The sequence below is a fragment of the Chiloscyllium plagiosum genome, unplaced genomic scaffold (assembly GCF_037043375.1).
Source record: "Chiloscyllium plagiosum isolate Xiang-an unplaced genomic scaffold, Cpla_swu_hap1 HiC_scaffold_6, whole genome shotgun sequence".
In the NCBI taxonomy this organism is placed as follows: Eukaryota; Metazoa; Chordata; class Chondrichthyes; order Orectolobiformes; family Hemiscylliidae; genus Chiloscyllium; species Chiloscyllium plagiosum.
The window spans coordinates 87036018-87062700 of NW_028270144.1; the positions used below are offsets into that span (position 1 = coordinate 87036018).

Sequence of the window (26683 nt, forward strand, 5' to 3'; positions counted from 1 at the left end):
ACGGTAGGCAAATCTGCCATCATTTTCACAGCAATGGGATATGTAATGTACCTGTATCCCATCAAGAGAAGCAGCTACAGTGAAAAGAGGTTCTATGCTTCAACAGAGTTCTTGCCTGAACTTTCTCTCTGAAACCTCTCCTGCCTGTAAGAACCTGTGTTTGAATTTACCTTTTGCCAAGGGGTGCGTTTATGGGATGTTGCAAGGATAGGAACAGCTCCTTCAATAAGTTGCGATACAGATGGTTGGGTTATCAAATAAGTTAAATTATTCTAAATTCTGGTTCCTTTTGTTCATGCTTCATCTGTAGTATTTAAATAAATTCTGTTTTGTTTAAAGCTCAATGGTTTGACCAGGTGCATCACTCCTGGAATATCCACCATACATCTGCTTAAAAAAATTAAAAACGTTAGGGTCTGGGCTCCCTTCATAAAACATTTTAAGAGCGTCTGATCTGGTCTATAACAGATTGGTGGTCTGGCCTGGAGCCCCAGAGACATGTATTGGCCCTTCTCTGAATGAGGTAAAAACAATGACTGCAGATGCTGGAAACCAGATTCTGGTCAGTGGTGCTGGAAGAGCACAGCAATTCAGGCAGCATCCAACGATCAGCGAAATCGATGTTTCGGGCAAGGGCTTTTGCCCGAAACGTCGATTTCGCTGCTCATTGGATGCTGCTTGAACTGCTGTGCTCTTCCAGCACCACTGATCCCTTCTCTGAATGAAGCAGTATTCCCAGAGGGACCAATATCCAACGTTTTTACACGTGCAATGTGAAGGGGGTGAGTGAATGAACTTCCTCACTGCAGACGGTGGATAGGATATTAAGAAAATGGATGCTTTTGAACTCTCTGTAAGAGGAAAAATATCTGGAAAGACTCCTTCAGATCATTAATGTTCCTGAGACTGTTGCTACTTAAGATAATCTTCCAATTGTCTTTGCCAAAAAGTGACAACTTTTCCTGCAGTATGTTGGTCACCGCAATTGCATTCAGGTTCCCTCCTTCCACATTTTTTGCTATCCATTTTAGTGTCTTAACTGAACTCCAGCATGCTTCACTCTGCCTGCTTTCAGTAACAACTATAATAGTGAGTCATTTCCAGATGCTTGGAAAATGAGGATGAGCTTTAGTTGGGTAGGAACATGCTTTTACAATTCCTTCAACATACTCACTTTCCAAGTGCCACCCGAGGGAGAACAATAAATAGTGTCACTTTTAATATGAATAATTTTTCTGAGAAATTATAGCCTAGAAATTCCTTGAGGATTTCACAATATCCCTCAGTGGAGAGTTCATGGAACCAGAGAGCTGTATATAAAACATTATTTTCAGCGAGGACAATGCTGAACACCTGTTACGAGGCTGGAAGTGGGAGAGTGGGAGGACCTTGTTCATTTTGCAAATTACCACTAAGGGCAAAGAAAAGATTGAAAAAAGAAACTTTAAAAATGTTTTCAGCTTTTGATTATATTGTTTGCATCAAAAGTTTATTTTTTTAAAAAGTGCAAGCAAAACAACCTCTTCTGTTTTAATAATTCTTTTACAGTCCAAAGAATATGCTAGTTATTAAATTGCAGAGTCGCAAAGTCATTCAGTACAAAAACAACCTCTTCAGTCCAAGGCATCCATGCTGACCAGATATCATAAATTGCACTAGTTCCATTTGCCTAGCTTTGGTCCATATCCCTCTTAACGTTTCCTATTTATGTATCTGTCCAAGTGTCTTTTAAATGTTGTAATCACCTCTACCACTTCCTCTGCCAGGTCATTTTATACACACACCCTCTGTGTGCAAAGGTCCCTTCTGAATGTTTCCCATCTTATCTTAAATGTATGCTCTCTAGTTTTGACCTCCCCTGCCTTGGAAAAAGACCATGACTACTCACCTCCATTATGTCCCTCATGATTTATCAACCTTTACAAAGTCACCCCTCAGCCTCTAATGCTCCAGATAATTAAAAAAACGCCCCAGCCTATTCAGTATATCCTTATAAGTCATGGCAACACCCTTGTAAATTTTTTCTGTACCCTTTCTGCTTTAACCACGTGCTTCCTATAGCAGGGTGACCAGAATTGTACGCCGTATTCTAAAAGTGGTCTCACCAATGTCTTCTATTGCTGCAGCATGACTTCCCAACTCCTTTATGTAATGCTCTGACTGATGAAGGCAGGCATGACGAATCCTTCTCACTACCCTGTCTACTTGTCATGCCACTTTCGAGGAACTATGAACCTACATCCCCAGGTCCATCTGTCTAACAAAAGCCCCTAGGGTCCTACCATTAAATGTAAAGTCCTGCCCTGGTTGACCTTACCAAAATATAACACCTCATATTTATCTAAATTAAACTTCATTGGTCAATTGATCTATCTGATCAAGTTCCCATTGTACTCTTAAATAGCTTCCTTCACAGTCCACTACAGCACCAATTTTGATATCATCACAAGTGTAATATAACTAATTTCAGGAAGACTTTTATATATTTTTCCAGAAGATTAAATCGCAAGGCTTTCAACAAACAGGCTTGGCTTTATTTAGCACTGTTAACAGCTACAGGTTATCCAAAAATTCCTTCCAGCCAATGAAGCAGATTTAAAGTATAGTCACTGTAAGAAGTGGAGCAATCAATGTATACGTGCAAGGCAAACTCCTACTAACAGCAATTGTAGATAAATCTGTTTTGTAATGTTGATTGACGGGTCTATATTATCCAGGATATTGCAAATAAGTATCCAGCACATCATAATGTTCTAGGATTGGTTGCACCAAGTTGAGAGTTCAGAAGGAGCCTCAATTTAACATCTCATCTGAAAGATAGCTTCTTCAATAGTGCAGCACTCTCCCAGCACTACTCTGGAATAGTAGTCCTGTGTTTCTTGTGTGCAAGTACCACAGTATTTGGATTCAGAGGCAAGATTGCCACCAACTGAGGCAAGGCTGCCACTCCTATCAGATTGTACACAGATGCCAGCATTTTCACATCACTCTGCCACAGAATTCATAATGTTCTGGAAACTGACAAATTGAGACAGTTATTAGTCACTTGCTATAGTTTAACCACTTTCTATTTTTCTGGGAAGGGACTCAATATTGTCTGACAGCTAGTTGCTCTTCTACTCATAGCATTATGTGAGGCAATGCTTGCAGTGCCACAACACAATTTATTAGCTTTGATCATGACGAATGTCACTTGTGGCCAAGGACAGAGTTGCTGCAGTCATAGCTGCATTGCTTACTTCCTGCAACCTGGTAATGGTAATTTTTTTTCTCTCTGTTAATTTGCAAGTTATGGCTCACCCCAAGCAAACTGAAAATTTTATTTGCTAGATAAGCATATATAAGGATACAATATCAGAGGCAGCTAACAAATAAGACATTGACTCATTGCAATGCTGCGAAGACCTCTTTACACAAAAATTAATCATTGCTTAAGCTGTGGTGTCTGCTGTGATGCTTGTAGAAGGAACAGTGGTGCAGATTTGAAAAAGAAATCCAGTTTTCTTGTGGACTACCCATTGTGGAACTGACTAATTGAGGAATCAAGTACAATCTTTAGTTTGTGCCGGGATCACATTAGCAGAAACAATGATTTTTCTTCTAACATCACCTCAGAAATGTCTCAAAGACACTTCCTTTGCCTGTTCCTCATTTTAAAACTGGCTTTTAATGCATCTGGTGACAGTAGTCAGATTGCATATATATGTTGAATATATATGTTGCATATATATGTTGAAACCTGATTTACACTTCACCCCCAATTCAACCCCACTATTCCTTTGTCCTATCAAATTGGGTGTTTAAAATATAGTCTATGATAAGCCATAATTTACTGCACCTAAACATTGGGATCATAAGCCATTGTTCTTACCCTATTACAAACTTCATCACCCTTCATACTGAACTGTCTCTTGCTCCAGGAGATTGCAGTAACTTTTTTGACTCTTGAATTATTGGCCCTCCACATTCTGTACATCACAAAGATGGCCTGCCTATATCAGTATAAGATAACTTACCTCCATCAATACCTCTATCATCCATCCCTTTCAGATTGAAGAGTGTAATAGCCAGCTGGCTTCAAGTGTCTGTTTCAGCCTTCCCAAAATTATTCTGCTCCTCACCCATCCGACACTAAACAGGCATAACCAAGGCAGATGGAATTCAAATAGAAAGTGTTGTGGACCTGGTCAGACCCCCCAATCTGCTATGGACCAGGCCAGACCCCCTCAAAATGTTTAAAGAAGGTAACCCAGACCCAAACATTTTTTTTCAGCTGATGTAGAATGGATATTTCAGAAGTGATGCAGCTGGTCAAACCACACAGATTTGAACAAAACAGAATTTATTTAACCACTACGGGTGAAGCACAAAGAAAACAGAATTTAGAATAACTTATTTAACAATCCAACCAATCTACTGCAACTTAACTAAGGAGCTGTTCCAATTTCTACAAGACCCAAAAGCACTTCCCTTGGCAAAAGGTATATTCAAACACAGGTTCTTACAAGCATGAGAGATTTCAGAGAGAAAGTTCAGGCAAAACCTCGGTTGAAGCATGGAATCTTGTTCACTGTAGCTGCTTTTCTAGGTCCCCAGCAGTTTTTGACTGCTTGCTAAAACAGATCAAATTAGAAAAAAGCTGAACTGGGAGAACTGGCCACTCCTCTTTCATAGTACAACTATGTTGAAAAAATCTAAAGGCCTCCTCTGATTGTTGACTGAGACAGTGTCTGTTAGCCATTTCAGCACCACTGACTTCACAACCTCCCTTGAAAAAAACCAAGGACTACATAACCTTGTTAAAGGGGCAGCATCATTACAAAAGTAAGCAGCTACCCAACTTGGAACTGGAACTGGAAAGATCAGACATTTGTTTTTTTCTTTAAGAAGCTAGGAATTGTGGTACCACAGTGAAATTTGAGGGTCCATATACAGAAATTACTGAAAATTAGTAGGCAATTAGAAAAGAAATCATTGAAAAGGCTGATAGAATAATAAAATGATGGCCTTGACCTCAGATTGAAAAAAGGTGGAAGTTGAGCTACTGTTGAATTAAGCACCAGTTTAATCAATTTTACAGTAAAGTGCACACAGCACAGTGCAATTCAGAAGGAATTTAATGACATGGATTGAGCACTGCACAGATTTACCAGAAAGGATTAAATTATGAGGGCAAGTTATATTAACTAGGAATACTGTTTTTAATGCAGACAATGAAGGTCTCGTCCACTGTCTGAAGTGTTGGTGAGACTTCTGCTTTGCCTCCTTTGATGAAGACTCACCAAATTAAGTGCCTTTCAGGCACCATGTAGCCAACAGTGGGTCTTGTCCATGATAACGAACCCAAGGGAAAGAAATTGCACCTCCTGAGAGCAGCTGGTCATTTGGAAACTGGCAGCTGTCCATTGTAGACAGTGCTATCAGGAGCAGTGCTAACTGTCAGCCCGACACCCAGGGAGAGACCAAAGGTCACTGAGGGGCTTTGACCACAGAGGGGTGAGGGTGGGAGAGGATCTCAGTGGGCCCTCTCCTTCATGATTCTGAGTCATTTGAAGTAATACTGAGTATCCCCACCTTAGTGCCTTCCAGGAGTCAAAACCAGTAAAACTGTTAAATGAGATATATTGGTCAAATCATACACTTCAAAATGGAAGTGTATTTTCCAATATGTTCATTTCAAAGTTTTACTGCTTTTGCTTACATTGTCTTTCCCAATGGGTCAAGCAAAATTATGTGGTGAGTGTCCTGCTTGCTTTCCAATGCATACCAGCCATAGAAGGCTGAGGCCCTTACTGGACATTAATTCCCCTTTTAAGGGCACAAATTGCAAGCAGAATGGAAAGACTAGACTTACTTGTGGCAGAAGCAGGAAGATTGCTGTGTCCCCACCCACTCCATTAAATGTCCGGTCCACGTCTAAACTTGTCCTAGACATGTATTCCCTTGGGTATCAAAGATGAAGGGGAGATATTATGATGTAGAAAATGATTCAGAAGTTTGATCGGGTAGATAAACAGGAAGTATTTCCTCCGGTGACGATTCCAGGATAAAAGAACAGAACCTTAAAGCTAGGCTGTGTCATTGAGGCATCAGGAAAGGTTGTAGAAAATGAAATCTAGCCCCCAAGAACTGCTGAGACTTGGTCAATTGAAATTTCGTAAAGTGAATTTTTACAGATATTTGTCAGGTCAGACTCTATAGCCTAATCTTTAACTTTCATATGCTGACCAGCTATATGTTCGCATCTCTTTCAGAGAGACACCTATCCCGTGAGACATGAATGGGGCCCGGGAGTTAAATGGCTCAGGCCTCAAATTAATGACATTAGGTCAGTTTCATACTTGGGCCACCCCCTTCTGGATGAAAAGTGTATGAATTCTGTAAAGAACAGTCCCTGAGAAACACTATTAATACAGCATATTTAGAAGAGTAGGTAACTCAGTAGAATAAATAAGACCAATTTGATTCAGGTAGGAGAGATTGAAATAGAAAAGCACAAAAAAGGCATTAATTAGAAGACTAAAGAAGAAATCACTGTTGACAATATTAACTTACAAACATTTAACATGTTCTTATGACATTCAGTGTCCTCTATTTTAAGGGAAACATTAAATTACTTAAATTGAAAGATTAATGATTCCATTACAAAAAGCAGAGGAACATTATAAGAACCTGTTATGTGTCTGGAAACAAAGTGATTTCAGGAATGGAAAGTATCAGGGAGTCTGTTAAGATTGTATTACGCTCACAGCCGGTATTTCTCTATGTCAGTATTTCTGATTGTGCTGCTTTGTTAAGTGCTCTTCCCAACATCTATACTACTTAATTAGTTTAATTTCATTTTATTTTTAAAATGAAATAAATTATTAACACTTCAGCTTTGCAAAAATGTCTTATTCACTCTTTGTATTTACACATTATCACCTTGTGGAATGTCTTCCTGTTTCACAAAATAGACCTTGATTAATTTGAAGCAGCTTTGTCTTAAGCCAAACATGTTGGTCAACCTTAATTGAACTTTCATTGATGTTTGCCTTTTCTAAATATAAAGTTCAGGTGACATGAATCAAGAACGTATTCTGCAGGTTCGTTATGTAATCTCCTCTTTCTTCATCATAATTTTGATTGTTCAAATTGGAGATCAGTAAATAGTTATTCAGTGTGGCAATAACAAATGCTCCCACCCAAGCTGTTCATAGTTGAGATACAGTTTCCAAACAAAATGGTAGCAAAACATGATTGGGATAAAGCTTGTTATTGCTTGATAATTTGATATCTTTCTTCTCGCTCTTGTATCAAATTGGATTACAATCATTAAGTTATAGCTAACACTATATTCAGTCTGAAATCAGGGAGTGGATATTCAACATAGGAAACTGATGGATCAGTTCCGAGTCTTCACTCAAGTTGTGCCATTCTCACAGAGGCAGGCAGCTGCCATGTTGGGGAGATGCTGATGCCTGGCCGGTTAGAATGGGCAGCTTCTTGAGGTTGACCATGATGAAAATTGATCGTAAACAAGGCTGGCAGGAGTGGTGCTCATACTGAAACTAACTGGCTCAAAAAAAAAGATGTAAGGCATTTACCTGGGCCATGTGGTAAACCTGACAACCATGCAGAGGACCCTTAGCATGTTCCTTAAGATGCTGGTAATTGGCAGCAGCTACAATTCCCAAACTCTTTCAGGAAGGCACTGGATCCTGAGATGATCATCGGACCTCAGTTTTGAAGACTAGTCCACACATGGTTCTAAATTTCCAAATCTTGGAAAATCTGATCCCAGCTGTTTGTATTTTTATGTATTTGTTTTCTTCAAATGGAAAGTACTAATGTGTGAAAGATGATTTCTCCTTATTGTTATTTTAAGCTGAGTTAAGAAGTAATGACTGGAAATCAATTGTAACTGAGCGCAGGGTAGATTTAACATTGAAGTGTATCCCTTGGGTTGAGCTCCCTTTGGAGCTGATCTGACATTCTGAATTAATGGCTTTGGCATAGGAGAAACATTAAATTATCCAACAGTGACTGGATACACTCAACTATTCCAACATTCCTTTTGAAGTAAAAAACAAACTGAGATGTACATCAGATTAGTCAGTATCTGAAAGAGAATGCTGAGTTATTTTTTGAGTTGGAACCTGCTTCAGATTTTCATTTTAAATCCCACTCAGAGGATAAACCCATTTTAACGGGCATTTTTTTTCCCTTGAATTGTTCTGAGAATTAGAGAGGAATCATTGTTAAAAAAAAATGTTGGGCTTGTCTTTGGCAATGTTGGACAGAAGTAGTTGGGCAGATGGTAGATCTTGGCATACAAGTGTACAGGTCACAAAATGTAGCAGTACACGGTAGATAAGGTTGTAAAGGAGGCATATGGAATGTTGTCCTTTATTGGCAGAGGTATAGAATACATGAGTAGGGATATGATGATGAAACTGTATATGGCACTGGTGGGGCCATAACTGGATTATTGTGCGCAGGTAGGATGTAATTGCTTTTGCGAGACAGCAGAGAGATTTTACTAGCATGTTTCCAGAGCTGGAGAATTGCAGCTCCAAGAAGAGATTGGAGTTGTTTTCCTTGGAACAGAGAAGGCTGAGGGAGTGACATGATTGAGGTATACAAAATTATGAAGGAGAGAGGTAGGGAACCAGTTTACCTTGTCTGAGAGTTCAAAAACCAAGGGCATAGATTTAAGTGAAGTTGCAGAAGGATTGGAGAGGATGTGAGGAATATCCTTTTTATGCAGAGGGTGGTGGGTGTCTGGAATTCACTGCCTGAGTTGGTGGTGAAGACAGAGACCCTAATCTCCTTTAAAAAGAACGTGGATCTGCACCATGAGTGCTTTGAGCTGCAGGGTTGTGGGCTGAGTGCAGGAAGATGGGATTAGAAAGGGCATCTGGTGGTGTTTGGGTCTGCATGGAGAAGGTAGGCTGATTAGCCCCTTCTGTGGTGTATCATTTCAATGGTTCTATGGTTTTATGTTTGCGCTCTTTATGTCTTTGCTGCAAAATGTTAGTATTTTAAACAAGTTATTCATTTATGTAGGATTGGAATACTGAGGACGTTTAATCTTTCTGCTGATTAAGGAGAAGGTAGAAAATGCCCACCACGTTGATAGACTCATTTTGAAGAAGATCAAAGAAGGTGAGTAGTCTCAGCTTCTTCTCACACTTTCAAAAAATGAGATGTCTTTGTAGTGTCCCTGATGTTTGGCTGTCAGCTTTCCAGTGGTGATCTATTATTTAATTCAATTTTACTCAGAAAGGGGAATGAGGTAAAAAAATTCATCCCAAGGAAAAGTTGTTTTATTTTTACATTGTTTATGTGTGTTGCCTTCCTCTCAAAGCTGTGCATTGAGAAACACTAAGGAAGATTGATTTGCCTTTAACCCATGCCACCTCAAGCCCATTGGTGATTAATGGAAAGTAGAAGGGCTGGCAACATGGTTGGGGAAAACACTGGTTGGTATGCCCACCGTTGCCATGCCATATTATTAGTTTAACTACTCACTAGGGGCTAATTCAGTCATTTAAATTGCCAAGTAAAGGCTACTCCAACAGCCCGCTGGTATTTTATTTGCATTGGGAGGTCTCATTGCATCAGAGAACCACATGTAAAGATTATTAGGTAAATACTGGCTGTCTCCAAGTTGGTTCATGGTGTGGGGGTGGTCACTCCTTCACAGTGCTCCATGTAAAAATTGAAGGGTCACCCACAGGAACGGTACTGCCAGTGCCCCACCAACACTCCCCTCAGCTAGACGTACCTTTCTTTCAGGGTGCTGCACCATCCTGGCATTCTCTTCCTCTCCAGATGCAGTCTCAGTTATAGCACTGCAAGCAGTGACAAGCCCTAGTGAGCCCTAATTAGACTGGGCTGGCAGAATTTGGAAGAGGGGTCAGCCTCTTTAGTCAGCCAATGGCAGGATGTCACGTAGGGTCACCTTTTAGCCCTGATGGGAATTCAGGCCCAGAACATTGACAATTGATAGCAGTGGTACAGTCCCCTGAATTTGAGAAGGATAATCCTTCTCCAGGATTCTCTGAATGTACTGATAATTACAATCAAGACCATAAGAGATAGGAATAGCAGTGGGCCATTTAGCCCCTTGATCCTGCTCCACCATTCATAGGATCTTGACTCATATCCAAATTCCTGCCCTTTCCCCATAAACCTGGATTCCCCTATTGATCAAGAATCTATCTATCATAGCCTTTAAGATACACAAAGACTCTGCCCCACAGCTCTTGTGCCAAAGACTCACAACCCTCTGAGAGAAGACATTTCTCCTCATCTCAGTCTTAAATTAGTTCGCCTTAATTCTGAGACTGTGCCTTCGGGTCCTAGGTTCTCCCATGAGGAGAAACATCCTCTCAGCATTGACCCTCTCAAACCTCTTCAGAATCCTGTATGTTTCAATCAGATCACCTCTTATTCTCCTGAACCCCAGAGAGTAAAATTCAACCTGTTTAGCTTTTGCTCACAAGACAATTCCTCCATATCAGGAAACATCCAAGTGAACCTTCTGAACTGTCTCCAATGGAACAATACATTTTCTTAGATAAGGGGGCCAAAACTGCTCACGGTACTACAGATGTGGTCTCACCGGAACCTTATATACTTGCGGTAAGATTTCCCTATCCTTATACTTCAATTGAAATTATAGTCTCCTTGAAATAAGGGCCAGCACTTTATTCACCTTCCTGATTACCTGCTGTACCTGTGTGCCAGCTTTCTGTTCAGTAATTCACTTAAAGTTTAACCAAAATTTTGCTAAATATGGTCTTCACTGAGTTTTGAAAAGATCACAAAGCCATTTATGGATGAAAGCCATTCAGCCACTACAGCACCCAATTTACTTTTTCTTAAATGGATCATTACATGATTCAGTGGCGCATGCCTCTGCTACCCAGTCTATACTGAAGTCTATCTGTATGTTAATTTATTTTTTTCTATGATTGACCTCATCATGTGAATTCACTATTTGAGCTCCTCTTGCTTTACTCTTGGAGTCTGCAAGGTTATATTCGCATGATCTTTTCCAGCTTTTAGATTTGTCGGTATACTTATATAAGATCACATCTCACACACTTGCTTTCAACCTGCAAAACCCAAGCTCCATCAGTTATTTCTCAGAATGGAACCTGGTAATGCAAACCCTTAGGCTGTTTGATTCAGCATTTTGTTCGCTTTTGATGTTCAGCATGATCTTATAGAATTTTGTCACGGGTTCTCTTGAATGGTTAATGCAACTTCGTTGGTAGATTATCAGAAATCTACTAACAGACCTATCAGGGGCTTTGCTGAACTTCCATTAAAATTACAGGAGGAACTGGAGTATTCATGGCATGTGAACATTAAGTTTACTGACATAACCCAGCTTTCTTTCAACTTCAGCCTAAGCTATTTCAGCTCATTCAAGGATAACAGTCTTCCTGTATGCAATGGAGTTGTTGTTGAATGAACAGAAGCTCAGAATTGAGATGAGTTTAACTCTTGGTCAAACCTTAAACACAGTCAACTGCTTTCAATTCAGTGTCACCCAATTTGAATTCTCTGCTCATTTGAATCATTTTTAAGCAAAGAAAAGCAAGGTGAGATTCATTTAAATCACATTGTACACAGTTTCTGCAACAAACTACAGGCGTATTCCCATTCACCATCATCATGTGGACATACTTCACTGGCTTCTTTCCTTTTTGGCAAAAGCAGAATGTACCTCCTTCTGTGAAGTGTTGATCTGCTGTACAGGGTCGAAGAAATAGGAAACTATCAGTAAATGTCAAGAACAACAAGGTATTCAGGGAGCTAGATACAGCAAAACTGTTTCCTGTGGCTGGGCAGTCTAGGACTAAGATTTATGGGGCTGGATTTTATGGGACAGCATCATCTTCACTCACATGGCTAATAAGTCAGTGAGGAGCTCAACCAGGTCAAATGTATAAACTCATCTAGCCATTGCTGTTTAGCATGTTAATAATATTGTTTCAACTGTGTAATCACACAGTTAAAATGTAGTTACTGTGCAGTTAAACTCTGAGTAAAGTATAGTTACATGCTGGTTTATGGCCTCTGAAAACCATGTAAAATTCTTTAATAAACCTTTGCCAAAATAAAACTCATTAACATATGTGATTAATTGACTTTCTGACTTTTGAATCTTGAACAAGGATGCTAAATATTTTGCTTTGTCATTTAGCTGCAATTCAAACTTACCCTAATAACAGCTTGCCTAAATGAACAAAGTTAATGAACTTTAAAATTATCCACATTTCCAGAAAGTACAAGTGGGACAATAGCAGGCTGAGGATTCCATTTACATTCCTTACTGGATGAAACTTAAAATTAGCCAGCCGGATACATGAACATCAACTAGCCACAAAATGACACAACCCTCTCTCACTAGTATCCTTACATACAGATAAGGAAGGACACCACTTCGACTGGGATAACACATCCATCCTAGGACAAGCCAAACAGAGGCATGCACAAGAAATCCTAGAAGCATGGCATTCCAACCAGAACTCTATCGACAAACACATCGAGTTAGACCCCATCTACCACCACCTGAGATAAAGAACAGGAAATGACATCACCACAGGAAATGACATCACCAACCCAAAGAAACCCAAACATATAAATTGGAAGTAGGAATTAGCAGCAGCGCTTCGCCTGGAAGCCCACTGAAGATGTTACTTAGTAGGGTGACAAAACATCTGGAAATAAACCTTCCAGCTCAGTGAGCAAACCTACATCCAGAACCTCAACCTGAGCTATAAATCTTCGCAAAACTTGCTAAAATTTAAAATAAAAATTAGGAAATTGGACCTGCCAGTACAGCATTAATGTGGACTTCTTTTTAAAAAATTGCCCTATCCCATTTATTTTTAGTCCTACCTCCCCCTTCTTCATGTAATGGAGAAATGAATGTGAAAAGTTGTTGTCTCAAATTTGCCAGCCAGTTTCTCAATGCACCGGCTGCTGGAAACATACAGGATCATTCAGTGGTGAGACACATTCAGTGGTTCATCGTTGGGGATTTTCCTGCAGGCTTTGGGGAGCAGGTTTTCTTCCTTGGAGGAAAACATTTGATTTCTGTTTGGCTCTGTCCTGCCAATCCAAGTAGAGTCTGAGAACGCATTTTGATGGGAATTGTTCTTGGGTCTTCAAGCTGTTCCATTCTGCAGCATTGCTACATCAGCTCGCCTGGCAATTTCACCAACCTGGGATGGTGTTTCTAACTTCCTTGAAAGCTTTGTTGAGGTGGATATTGATCACCTGCAGTATCTGAATCAAGAAATCACTTTCAAAACAGAGGATTATGTTACCACCACATTACATATTTCACACAAATCTCTCCAAAAGATGTTTACACTGATAAATTTAAAGAATCCTTTTGACACAGACAGCAGATGTTCTTTTTACACTGTGCTTATTCCAGGCTTATTCTCAAGCCAGTTGACAAAGGTTGGATTTGTACTGTTTCTGATTGATAAGGTATGGCCAATGAAATGACTCCACATGGACTGGTATCCTGTCACTAATTCACTCTTTATCTGTGAATATAATTAACATTGGTCCAGTTTCGTCAGAGCCAGCTCTCAGAATGAACAGAACCTCTGACACTCCTGTTTCTATCTGTCAGCCAGGTTTCCCTGATTGTGCCAGGTTGACAGCCCCAATCAGGGAACTCATATTCTGTGAGGTCCACCTGGCTGACCTCCTTACCATCACTACATCCCTCCCCCTGTCAGTCTGGGAATGTAGGCCTGTTCATTTTCCTGTAGCCTCTCCTGAGGCATTTTCTCTCCAGGTCCAGTTCCTCTGACTCAGCCTCAGATATGGGCGGCATGTACGAGACCATAGCCCATTTCCTGCCTCCAGAGCATCTCGGAAGAAATTTGTTCTCTTCTTCAGGCAATAAAGGCAGTTGAGACTGCGACATCTGGTGTGTCCATCCCAGACTCTGAGGTTTCTTCGACGCTAGACGGAGAGGGAGAACATACGGGTTCTAACAGTCTTGCTGGATGTTCTGAGAGGCTGGTGTGGTTCTGGTCCTGCCCCGTTCAAGTTTGCAGCTTTCATGTGATCCGCGTGCTTGTTCAGGACGGCCTCATCTACCGGAACTTTGTACTTCACAGGAAGTTACCTCATGTCAACCATGCCTCTTATCCATGCAGGGACATTCCCTCCGTGACGGCACCAAATTTCATTCCCAGAAGGAAACTGTCTCTCTCACTTAAAAGTCTCTTATTGGCATTTCTGATGCCATTTCACCCTCCACCTCAGGTCCAGGGAAACCAGATTTAACCAGATGTGGAGTTTTCTCCCCATTAGCAACTCTGCTGGAGCTGCCCCTATAGTTGCATGAGGAGTGGTCTGATAAGCAAATGGAAATGGGAGTGAAGCTGTAGGCTGTTTCTTTAAGCTTGCTGTTAAAGTTTGGACTGCTGTTTCCACCAGACGATTGGATGATGGATGGTGTGGAGCTGTCCTTTTCTGCGGTATACCATTTGACTTTAGGAAATACTGGAATTCCCTGCTGGTAAATGATGGCCTGTTGGCTGTCACCAACACTTTCAGAAGCCTGTATATTGCGAAGGATGCTTGCAGCTTTTCTATCATCATCCCCGTATTGGACGAATTAACGTCCAACCATTTTGAATGGGTGCCCACAACGATTAAGAACGTTGAGCCCTTGAAAGGGCCCGCATAGACAATGCATAACTAAGTCCAGGGTTTACCCGGCCATTCTTGTGATTGTAGGGGAGCTGTTGGGAGTAATTGTTGTCCTTGTTGGCACTCTGGGCACTGCCCTACCATTGCAGCTACGTCTACATCCAATTCTGGTCACTGCCTGTACCTTCTCACCAACAGCTGTATTTTGGACACCCCTGGATGGCCCTGGTGGAGTTCAGCCAGTATCCGGTTGTAACCTTTGCTCAGGACAATCACTCTTGCTCCACATAAGAAAATGCCTTCCTCCTGTGATCTGGTCTTGCTGGATGCAGAAAGGTTTCATTTCTGATTGTGAAAGCCCTTTTGTTTCCCCCATCACCAACGGCTATTATAGTTGTGCCATGATCGGATCTTTTTGCGTTCTCAGTCTGATATTGTCAGCAGTGCCCGTAAGGCAAGTGGCACTGGGCAAGCCTTGCAGAATTGTGGAATTGTTTCTTGGTCAACAGGCAAGGTGGTCTTGGTTCTTTTGGTAGTCCCTAGACCCTCCTGAAAAATGTTTAGATATTTAATTAGGATTTTTCTCAGGCAGTCCTTTTCTAATCGAAAAATGTTGATCCAATCGAGGTGAATCTTGCTCAGCTAATTTCACCCATGAGGCTTGGGCCCAAGCCTTTTACAACAATCGGTGATAACTGAACCAGCTGCTTCTCACACGAGAGTGCAACCAATGTTGTACTCTTCACCTGTAAAGGTTCCCAGTATAGATTCTCACTCTGGCTGAGGTCTTACACAAAGGGTTGAAATCCGGAACAAATTTGTTAACAACTGGTTCTGCAATCGCTGATACACCCACGCTGGTATCAACCTCCATTAGAACCAAGGGACCATTTTACCAAATGTTTATATTGATTAATTCTGATTTGGATGTTGCTGAGCAATTTAGCTGTTCCAAGTCAGATGTAGATGGACCTTTCCAGTGTATACAATCTTCTGGATACTGGCCTAGGAGTTTTCTTACTCAATTCAGGCCTAATGGGAGACATTTGCTGTCTCAAGTCCACATGTAGTCAGCAACTACAATGGCTTGCCAGTCTGGATCCTGAAGAAAATGTGAACCGTTTGGCTGAGGCTTGACTTCATTTTGGGGTTTTGCTGTGGGTTGATGGAGAGACCTTCTGTTCAGGGTATGTCCTGAGTGAGGCTATGCAATTTCTTTCACTCAAATGGTGTCCCTCAAGCTCTGTTGGCCTGGCGAGGATATTCACTTCCATTGGCATACCCTATAAATCATATGCTCCTTTTGCTGCATTTTCTAATGACAAAGCCAGTTGTAATGCCTGTTGAAGTCCAGTTAAGCTTCAGATAGGAGGCGCTTTTGCATGGTCATATCATTAGTCCCAACATACCAAATGGTCTCTCAGCCTCACGTTAAGAGTTAAACCAAAGTCACAGGCCTCTGTCTTTATCTTGTCAGAAATCCCAACATGGATTTCCCTGGTTCTCAAACTGCTGAGTAAATCAGATAGCATCTGAGAATTTGAGGAGGCCTGGGGTCATAATATTCATTAATAAATCTGTCAACTCTTGAAAGGTTTTAGTATCTGGTGCCTCAGGGAATGTTGTGTCCCTAATAGCCTAAAAATGGCAGGACAATTACGGATAGTTTTTCATCTGCTCCAATGTAAATTGCTCGAAAAAAACCCTCAGTTTTTTCCATATACTGGGCCTAGTCTTCAACAGCAGGATTGAATGAGTCAATCTTTCCAAATAATTGCATGATACTTACCCCAACTCAAAGATGACTTTTGCAAGAGGGTTTCTTCAGGAGTGTATTTTTTTCACTCGGCACCACTGAAATAACTCCATGGGGCCAATCTTCCGTCATCAAGTCACCCTTTATTTAAACGTACATAGCACTTGACACAGGTCCAGCTTCCTCAGAGTCAGCTGTCAGAATGAACAGAACCTCTGACACTCCTGTTTATATCTGTCAGCCAGGGCTCCCAGATTTGACTGCATTAACAGCCCCAATCAGGGAACTCATAACAACATTCCAATCATTATAGCTTCACTATTCGTCACATTTCTTGCAGAGTTCTCAGTTAAGACAGTGAAAATAATGTGACATCAGAAAGTCAAAGCAGAGCTAAACTTGATGATATGACCACTTTAACTATATGCATCAATGTGAAGCCAAGAATTAAAGTGAGCATTTTCTGAAGTTGTTTCACTTCATGAAAAACAATTTATAGAACATTAATGTGTTGAGAACTTTAAGACAGACCAATGAACCGGTGACCTGGTGCCTTCAGGAACTCAGAAAGAACTCACATCAATATGTCTTAATTAGATAGCTACACCACAGTTATTGGTTTCTACTCACTTACTGGCAACTCTTGATTGGTTTGTTCTTGCTGATCAGCCATGCATTGTTTCTTTCGTCTCGACTGCTATAAATTCTGATGCTTTACACCAGTCCTATTAAACTTGTCAAGGTCCATTGCTGGACCCCATTAAACTTCAATCTAAGTCTTGGCTTTTCACCAGACCTGCTCCATCTGCATTCTATTTCGAGTTTTAGCTTCAAGTTGTCACTTATATTTCTCTACCTTCCTCAGAATGTGGTGACCCCCCATGGTGGTTGCGACCATTTAATATAATACCTCAGTGGCTTCTTGTACCAACCTAGTCAGCAAATTGTAGGTTCTGTTAAGCCAGAAGGATCACTGCCATTACATAATGGCCACATTGTAAGGACCAAATAGGTTTGACCCTGAGTTTTTTCCCATTTTCTAGTATTGAAATGTCAGGAAATGTTGATGATGTTTTGGCAAGAATTTATGTTTAATATAGAAGACTAGAGATTCATTTGAGTGCTAAAGTGTACAAGGAGGCATTTGGTTGGTGAATGTTCAGTCCATGGCTTAAAGTATTCAGGGTGGCACAGTGGTTAGCACTGCTTCCTCATAATGCCTGGAACCTGGGTTCAATTCCACACTGGGGTGATTGGCTATGTGAAGTTTTCACATTCTCCGTGGGTATCTGCTTAATGCTTTGTTTTCCTCCCATGGTCAGAGAGTCATACAGCACAGAAACAGACCATTTGGTCCAATTTGTCCACGCTGACCAAGTTTCCCAAGCTAAACTAACCCCACTTGTCTGCATTTGGCACACATCCCTCTACCTTTCCTGTTCGTGTACCTGTCCAAATATTTTTTAAATGTTGTAATTGTACCTGCATCTAAATTTCCTCTGGCAATTCATTCCATATATGAACTGTTTGTCTGAAAAAGCTGCACCTCATGTCCCTTCTAAATTTGCATCCTGTTTCTAGCACTGGGTTCAGGGACGTGTGGGTTTGGTGGATTAGCCATGATAAATGCAGGATTATGGGAACAGAGTCAGGGGCTGTGTTTGAGTGGATGCTGTTTGGAGGGTGAGTGCAGACTTGATGGGCCAAATGGCTTCTTTTTGCGCTGTCGGGATTCTATATGCCATATTAGTTAGAGTGTCCAGCACCCATCAATGCCTCTGCATCGGGCATTATGCTGTTTATGCAAATCAAGAAGTTGTTGAGGTTCAATTCCCAAACTTGGTCCCTGATTCACTGAAACATAAACATTCCATTTTCAGTTAATTTCTTCAGTGTTTGCAGATGCGCAACAACCAAATGGCTGTCTTTAAGGATAACGCTGGAGGTTGTCAGCAAAAGGTTAGCACTCACCTAGATGACAGAAGGGTTGGAGTTAGTATTGTGCTGTTGCTGGCCATTGTAATCCTCCTCCACCCTTACTCCCCACTTCCCCAACAATTGTCTCTCAGGATTTATCCAGTTTTACGATCTTCTTGAGTATTTTATTCTGAAACCATTTCTTTTAATCTATCTGTACAGTTTTGCTTTACGCTGTTATGGAAGAGGGAAATTGGACTTAGAGTCATAGAGTCATAGAGATGTACAGCATGGAAACAGACCCTTCAGTCCAACCCGTCCATGCCGACCAGATATCCTAACCCAATCTAGTCCCACCTGCCAGCACCAGCCCATATCCCTCCAAACCCTTCCTATTCATATACCCATCCAAATGCCTCTTGAATGTTGCAATTGTACCAGCCTCCACCACTTCCTCCGGCAGCTCATTCCATACACATATCACCCTCTGCGTGAAAAAGTTGCCCCTTAAGTCTCTTTTATATCTTTCCCCTCTCACCCTAAACCTATGCCCTCTAGTTCTGGACTCCCCCACCCCAGGGAAAAGACTTTGTCTATTTATCCTATCCATACCTCTCATAATTTTATAAACCTCTATAAGGTCACCTTTCAGCCTCCACTGCTCCAGGGAAAACAGCCCCAGCCTGTTCAGCCTCTCCCTATAGCTCAAATCCTCCAACCCTCACAACATCCTTGTAAATCTTTTCTGAATCCTTTCAAGTTTCACAACATCCTTCCAACAGGAAGGAGACCAGAATTGCACGCAATCTTCCAACAGTGGCCGAACCAATGTCCTGTACAGCCGCAACATGACCTCCCAACTCCCGTACTCAATACTCTGGCCGATAAAGGAAAGCTTGACTAGTGAAGTTACAGGAGCTTGAGAATTGGCATTCACCTCCAGTCGTCCATTTGGAAGCTGTTGCATTCCACTATTTGGTTTGTGATTTTGTGATGTGAGGATGGGGAGAGGTGAAAGGAAGTGGGAAATTGCAGCTCTCCTTTGAAGAGGTGCTTGGTTATTTCTGAGCAAAAAGCTATATGAGAGGAAACCTAATGTAGGTGAGAGGCTGGGGGTTTGGGGGCTTAGGACAGATTCAAATGACCAGTGAATGGAAGTGTGAGGGCAAGCCAGTTTTGACCCATTGTTTTCTCATTTTTAAGCAGAGAGCAGAAAGATGGACATAATCAGCAATATCCAAGAATTGGGTGAGCATTATAAATAAGTCAATGAGGAAGTCTTGGCTTTAATCTGCTTTGCCAACTTTAACTGACCTGCTCATTTGGCGACACCTCAGAAACCTAGATGTTGCTGCAGGGTGAGGGTATCTTCAGGAAACATTTCTCCTGGGCCTGGAGAAGGGGCAGTGTGTCCTCCGGGTAGCATTTTAACCCGACAGGGTTGATTCAGAAGCTCTTGAATATCTCCACCCACTGACAGAAAGGTGATTGTTTCTGGGAGCAGCTAATCAATTCTAAGCTAGTTTAGATTAGATTACTTACAGTGTGGAAACAGGCCCTTCGGCCCAACAAGTCCACACCGACCCGCCAAAGCGCAACCCACCCATACCCCTAACCTAACACTACGGGAAATTTAGCATGGCCAATTCACCTGACCTGCACATCTTTGGACTGTGGGAGGAAACCGGAGCACCCGGAGGAAACCCACGCAGACACGGGGAGAATGTGCAAACTCCACACAGGCAGTCGCCTGAGGCGGGAATTGGACCTGGGTCTCTGGTGCTGTGAGGCAGCAGTGCTAACCACTGTGCCACCGTGCCGCCCACCGTGGCGCCAGTTGGTTCATTTTGAGTTGATAGTCAGTTCCACAGTCTGCAATTATGTCGCACAGACCTAAGGCTGAATCCTAAGGAACCGGCTAAGTCTTATTTTCGGCCTTCTTCATGAAGGGCTTCTCTCTGCATGGCTTCTCACACAATCTTTCCAAACGCACCTCATTACTTATGCACCACATCTCTTGCTTATCCTTTCCTCCCATTGGTCATATGTGAAAGTTCTTCACACTGGCAGGATCCTCGGATCCCTGGCACCAGCGGCATCTTTGATTGCCAACCATACATCTGGTCAAGTGCTGACTGTCAGGTTTGCCCTACATGTACATAGTAGACCAGCAGGAGGCTGGAAGAACACAGCAAGCCAGGCAGCATCAGGAGGTGAAGAAGTCGATGTTTCAGGTGTCACCCTTCTCCAGGCCACGAATCCTGAAGAAGGGTTACACCCAATATGTTGACTTCTCCACCTCCTGTTGTTGCCTGGCTTGCTGTGTTCTTCCAGCCTCCTGCTTGCCCACTTTGGAGTTGAGCATCTGCAGTTCTTGTGTCTCTATAGGCACATAGTGGCAGTACAACTACAAGCCAACACTTCTCTGAAGAATAAAACCACACACTTAGCCACATTCCAACCCACAATCCTGACTAAGCGAGTGCTACTCTTTTCCTTAACTTAAGATTCCCCAGCTCAGTAGCTGATGGGGCCCTTAGCCATGTCCAACCCATCTCCAGCACTTCTGCTGTCAGACGTTCTCTTCCCTCCCACATTACTGACAGGATCCCCAGTCCTCACTTACCATCACACCAGCATCCACATCCAGAGGATCATTAGCCCCCACTTCTGCCACTTCCAGTGGGATGTCACCACCAGACACATATACCCTCCCCGATGAAGGGCTTTTGCCCAAAACTTCGATTTTCCTGCTTCTTGGATGCTGCCTGACTCAATGTGCTTTTCCAGCACTACGCTCTCGACTCTAATCTCCAGCATCTGCAGTCCTCAATTTCGCCCAGCATTTTTCAGGAACAATACCCACTGAGACACCCAGGTCCACCCCTCCTCTACTCCCCACACCCGCCCAGAAGATGTAACACACCCCTCTCCTCAGTATCCAAGGCCCCAGACACACCTTACAGGTGAAGCAGTGATTTACCTGCACTTCACTCAATCTACTCTCCTGTATTCTCTGCTCATAACGTGGTTTCTTCTACACGAAATGCAAACTGAGTGATTGCTGTGTGGAATACCTACATTCTGTCTGTAAAAATGACCCATAATTTCCAGTTCAACACACCACTGTATTCCCTGGCCAACTTCTCTGTCTTAGGCTTGCTGCAATGCTCCAGCGAAGCTCAGTGCACACTGGAAGTACAACACCTCATTTTCCGCTTGGGGACACTGTAGCCTTCAGGAGCCAATATCGAGTTCAACAATTTTAGAATATTAACACCTTCCTGTATGTCCCTGACCCACCCGCACACTTCAGGCCTTCTCATGACATGGACTGTTTCCAGCACAGCCAACACATTCGCACCTACATATGGTCCCCATTATCAGCTGTCCTTTCTCCTGGAAAGTGAGCACTGCAGATGCTGGAGATTAAAGTCGAGAGTGTGTTGCTGGAAAAGCACAGCAGGTCAGGCAATTCTCCCTGGATTGCTCTCATCAAATTTTTGCCTGCCTAACCATCATTCTCTGTGTCTGGGCTCCATTTCCGCCTATCAACTCATTCCATCTTCCACCCCTTGTCTTCAACCTACTTTTTCTAGCTACTGCTAATTCTGAAGAAGGGTCACTGGATTCGAAACACTAACTCTGTTTTCTCTCGAGATGCTGCCATTGCTGCTGAGCCTCTCCACAAATTTCTGTTCTTGTTTCTCTATCACTGTTGCCCAGTGTAGCCCAGCATCCTGTCATTGTTCAGTGAAACCATCAGATATTGGAAAGCCTTCAAATGCTTCACAGCATTTACTTCTGTACAGCAACAACACATCGAACAAAAGAACAGAAGCCGCAACGAAAACAGAAGCTACACTTGTCTCTCAGAACAGAAACTGACTGCTTGCCTTTTGAGCACCAATAAATTTGCTGACAACCATGACAACCTGCCTGTCTTTATGTCTGTTCTAAGCAGACTGAAGTACTGTGTGTCTTTAAGCACAAGCTGAGTGGCAATTCACTAAAAGCCAAGCTAAGACTTGGATGCTGTAATCATTGAAGTAGGTACAAAGTAAGTGAGCAAGGAGTCTTGAGAAGCAGCTGTAAATCTTGGCAGTAGCATACTAATGAACGGTGCCGGTAAGCTTGGAAGTGTAGTATTGAACAGCAGGACTACACTGTAAGTAGATCAGAGATGTACTATGGTGGTGTGATGAGTCTGGTACCTGGTAACCAATGTCTGTGGATGGGGAGGTATGTGCAGTCACTACCCATGGAGTATGCTCTAATTTGTTAGTCTCTGATAGTAGAATGGGAAATTGCGTATTGATGAAGTGAGTTTCGGGAACAATGATGACGGCAATGTGTGTTAGCAATTGCAAAGAAGTCTCTCGCTGTTCACTTGCAAGAACCTTGTCTCGCTGTTCAACACTTGGTTAGGAACTGGGACGTTTTGTTCTTCACACCAAGAAAGTCCTCATTGGCTATCCCATGTGATTTTCCCAACTTTATTGTAATTTTCTCAACTTTCTTGCTATTCTTACTATTGTTCAGGGCAGGGAAGATTCTGCTCCTAGTTACTATCTCTTATGTAACACAGTCTCTTGATATTAATATTAATGCAGTTAATCAGTATGAAATGCATCTAACCTGTTATCTTGCCATTATATAAACTACTTCTTGATACACAATTGCATACTTCTTCTGCTGTAGAGTTGCCAGTGTTTAATCCATCACCAGGTCACAGTAGTGATCCATGGATTACAAACAGGGTTGGTAGAAGCAAATCTATCCAAAGAATGACACAAGCAAGTGCAATCTGCAGGCATTTCTCACAACACCCCACAGCCCTGAATCTCCATCCTCATTCACACATACAAAACCACTCTACAATCAGACTCAATTCCTCCTCCATTCCTTTCCCCTAGGCCTGATATTATAGCCATCCCATCCCAGGACTGGATTCACCATGGAATCAGAATCCCCTCAGGGGTTAGGGTTCGAATCGCCTTTGGGGAAGCAATAGTGAACCCCATCTACCTGGAGTCACAGATTAGACCCCAACCCAGGATTAGTTCACCCTCCCAGGGTCCGAACCCCTCCCTTACTGGGGTTAAAGCTACTGCGACTGGTGACTCAAACCCCACCAACCCTACTTACCATTGCCTCCTATCCTAGTTGAGGATGTGCACTACTTGGTCCTTCACCGTTGTTTCCTGGAAACCAAACTTTACATCAAACTTTACAAGAAGGGAACTGGTTAGTCTTATAAGGCACACGTTAAAATCTAGACTTCACATTGACCCCCATGGAGCTAGGCTGGCTCCAGCTGCTATCAGGTCTGAACTCTTTGCTGCCAAGGAGGGTGCACAGAGTGAAGAAAATTCCTAACTCCCCAAACTTGACTGATTGGAAATCTCTCCAAATCAACAAAATAAAAATCGATCCAATACATTTAAATTCCTTCGCATACTTAGTATCTAATAAAAACAACAAAAAACTGTGTTATTTCCAAAGACAGTTAATTCCTTTATAGAAATGTGGAGCTGTCAAGCAAATTGTGAACTTTTGTCTCCTCAACTTCGCTAATGAAAGGTTGTGGAAATAGTCAAGCAGCGCTAATTTATTGTGGTAGCCCTTAAGATTCTACACGCATTGAAATTCCAAGCAATGGCTTCCAGTCATTTACTGTTCCAAATTTTCAAGAGCAGTGGTTTTAAATGATTTGACAGTTTGACAGTCCTTATCCACTTTTTGCACAGATTAATCCCTGCTCTTCTCAATCTCATAAGCATGCTGGGATTTCTCCAAAAGGATAAGCAACCTTTCTATGGAACGCTTGTGTTGTGTTGTGTTGTGTTTTGAAAATCCTAGTAACCATCCTAGTAGGTCGGTTAGTTCAGATAATTAGAGCTTGGTGTTAGTAATGCCAAGGTCATGGGTTCAATCCGCACACTGACCAGGCATTGTGCTCAGGTTTGCAAGTGAGCGATGCTTGCAGTGTCAGGGTTGCTCAAGAGGGCGACATGATGGTTCAGTGATTAGCATTGCTGCCTCACAGAGCCAGGGACCTGGGTTCAATTCCCATCTTGGGCGACTGTCTGTATGGAGTTTGCACATTCTCCCCATGTCTGCGTGGGTTTCCTCCGGGTGCTCCGATTTCCTCCCACAATCCAAAGATGTGCAGGTCAGGTAAATTGGCCATGTTAAATTGCCCATAGTGTTAGGGACGTTAGTTGGTGTAAATGTAGGAGAATGAGTCTGAGTAAAAACAATGACTGCAGATGCTGGAAACCAGATTCTGGATGAGAGGTGCTGGAAAAGCACAGCAGTTCAGGCAGTAAAATTGACATTTTGGGCAAAAGCCCTTCATCATAAATACAGGCAGAGAGCCTGAAGGGTGGAGAGATAAATGAGAGGAGGGTGGGGGTGGGGAGAAAGTAGCATAGAGTACAATAGGTGAGTGGGGGAGGGGATGAAGGTGATAGGTCAGGGAGGAGGGCGGAGCGGATAGGTGGAAAAGAAGATAGGCAGGTAGGACAAGTCATGGGGGGGCGGTGCTGAGCTGGAAGTTTGGAACTGGGGTGAGGTGGGGGAAGGGGAATATGAGGAAACTGTTGAAATCCACATTGATGCCCTGGGGTTGAAGTGTTCTGAGGTGGAAGATGAGGCGTTCTTCCTCCAGTCATCGGGTGGTGAGGGAGCGGCGGTGAAGGAGGCCCAGGACCTCCATGTCCTCGGCAGAGTGGGAGGGTAATCCAGAATGAGTCTGAGTGGGTTACTCTTCGGAGGGTCCATGTGGACATGTTGGGTCGAAGGGCCTGTTTCCATACTGTAGGGAATCTAAATGAATCAAAAAATAGCTCCGGTTCTGACGATCGGTCATATTGTACACGCAGTGTTAACTCCGTTTCTCTCTACACAAATGGTGAGAGATCTGCTGAGTTTCTCCAGGTTTCTCTGTGTTTATAACAAAAAGGGTTCCTGGTTGAAGGCAGCTGCTGACTCTATGAAATGCAATTGTGTGAAACATCTCTTGCTCCCAATATCCTAATCCACAGCAAAAATATGTGGATATGGGAGTCATAGTTGCAGAATCAGGACTCCAGAGGTTTTTAGCCAAGGCATAGAGCCTTTTAAGCTTTGTGAAAATTTGTACCAAAGTCAAAATACCATCCTAAATGTCTGAGTGTTGATGCAAAACACCTTTAGTTCTGCATACTTGTTTAGAGCTGTATATGCAATCCGGAGAAAGTAGTAAATACAAATACAGTTACAATGTTTAAAAGGCATTTGGACAGATTATTGAATAGGAAAGGGTTGGAGGGATATGAGCCAATTGTAGGCAGATGGGACTAGTTTAGTTTGGGAACATGGTCGGAGGGCACTGGTTGGACCAAAGGGTCTGTTTCTGTGTTGTATAATTCTCTGACTCTAAGTACATCAGAGAATCTCCTGTTTTGAAGAACAACAGTGCATTTTTAACAGGTATAAATTGTTGCACAGACTGCATCATATGGCTAAAGGATTATGAAGTTAGATGAGGAATAAAACTTAGTAGACTATGGACATTTGCATGTGTAAGAGGAGTCTGAGTTCATTATTTGTGAATGACAAAATATGCATGATGCATATGGTTGCTTTCACTCTGCTCATCCACAACAGAGGCTGAACAGTGAGTTCCTCTAAATAAGCATTTCCCATTCCTCATATATCTGCCTATGCCAATGCATAACAAATTCCATTTACATCATTTGCTCCATTACCATTTGGATTATGATCCCACAAAACTGCATGACAATACAATGTATTCATGTACTCACACAAAAACTTTCAACCTTTCAACACTACTCTTCTTTCAGGATTAGAGAGAGCATGACAAGAGAGAGAAAGTTTGAATGAGAGGTGAACCAATTATTTTAGATCGGCGGATTATTTTAACTGGCTATTCTCAACATCCTCAGGCAAAGCCATAGGCTTCTTTGCTGCTGCGGATTAATTTTACCATTTTTCTGTTGTTCCACTCACTTTCACGTACTTATACTCTGGTACTTCAGAATGATGTGCAATTAATTGTAAGCTATGTTTGGAAGTGGGTCTTGTAGCCCACATTCCATCCACTTTTACTGTGGGGAATCTCGAAGAATCAGTGGTGTCCATGAATCCAAAACCATGCATCATTAACTCCATTTTAAATTATTAACACAGCTTTATTTACCCAAGAGGATATAATTAATTTGAGAAAGGTCAACAGGCGATACATTAAACAAGAATGAGCAATTGATAGTGGCAGAGGAAGAGAAGGAACTTGATTGTTTGTGCTTCAATTTGCATTCATCC

General features: G+C 42.2%; 1 protein-coding gene across 4 annotated transcripts in view; it reads left to right on the top strand.

Annotated features, from left to right (window-relative positions):
• The window catches only part of sgcg (sarcoglycan, gamma), a 679656-nt gene that overhangs the window by 73939 nt on the left and 579034 nt on the right, over nt 1–26683 (top strand). For all 4 annotated transcript variants that reach the window (XM_043691949.2, XM_087988173.1, XM_087988171.1 and 1 more), the window contains exon 2: nt 9049–9147. The gene's annotated coding sequence lies outside the window, so the exon portion shown is untranslated. The remainder of the gene's footprint in view (nt 1–9048; nt 9148–26683) is intronic.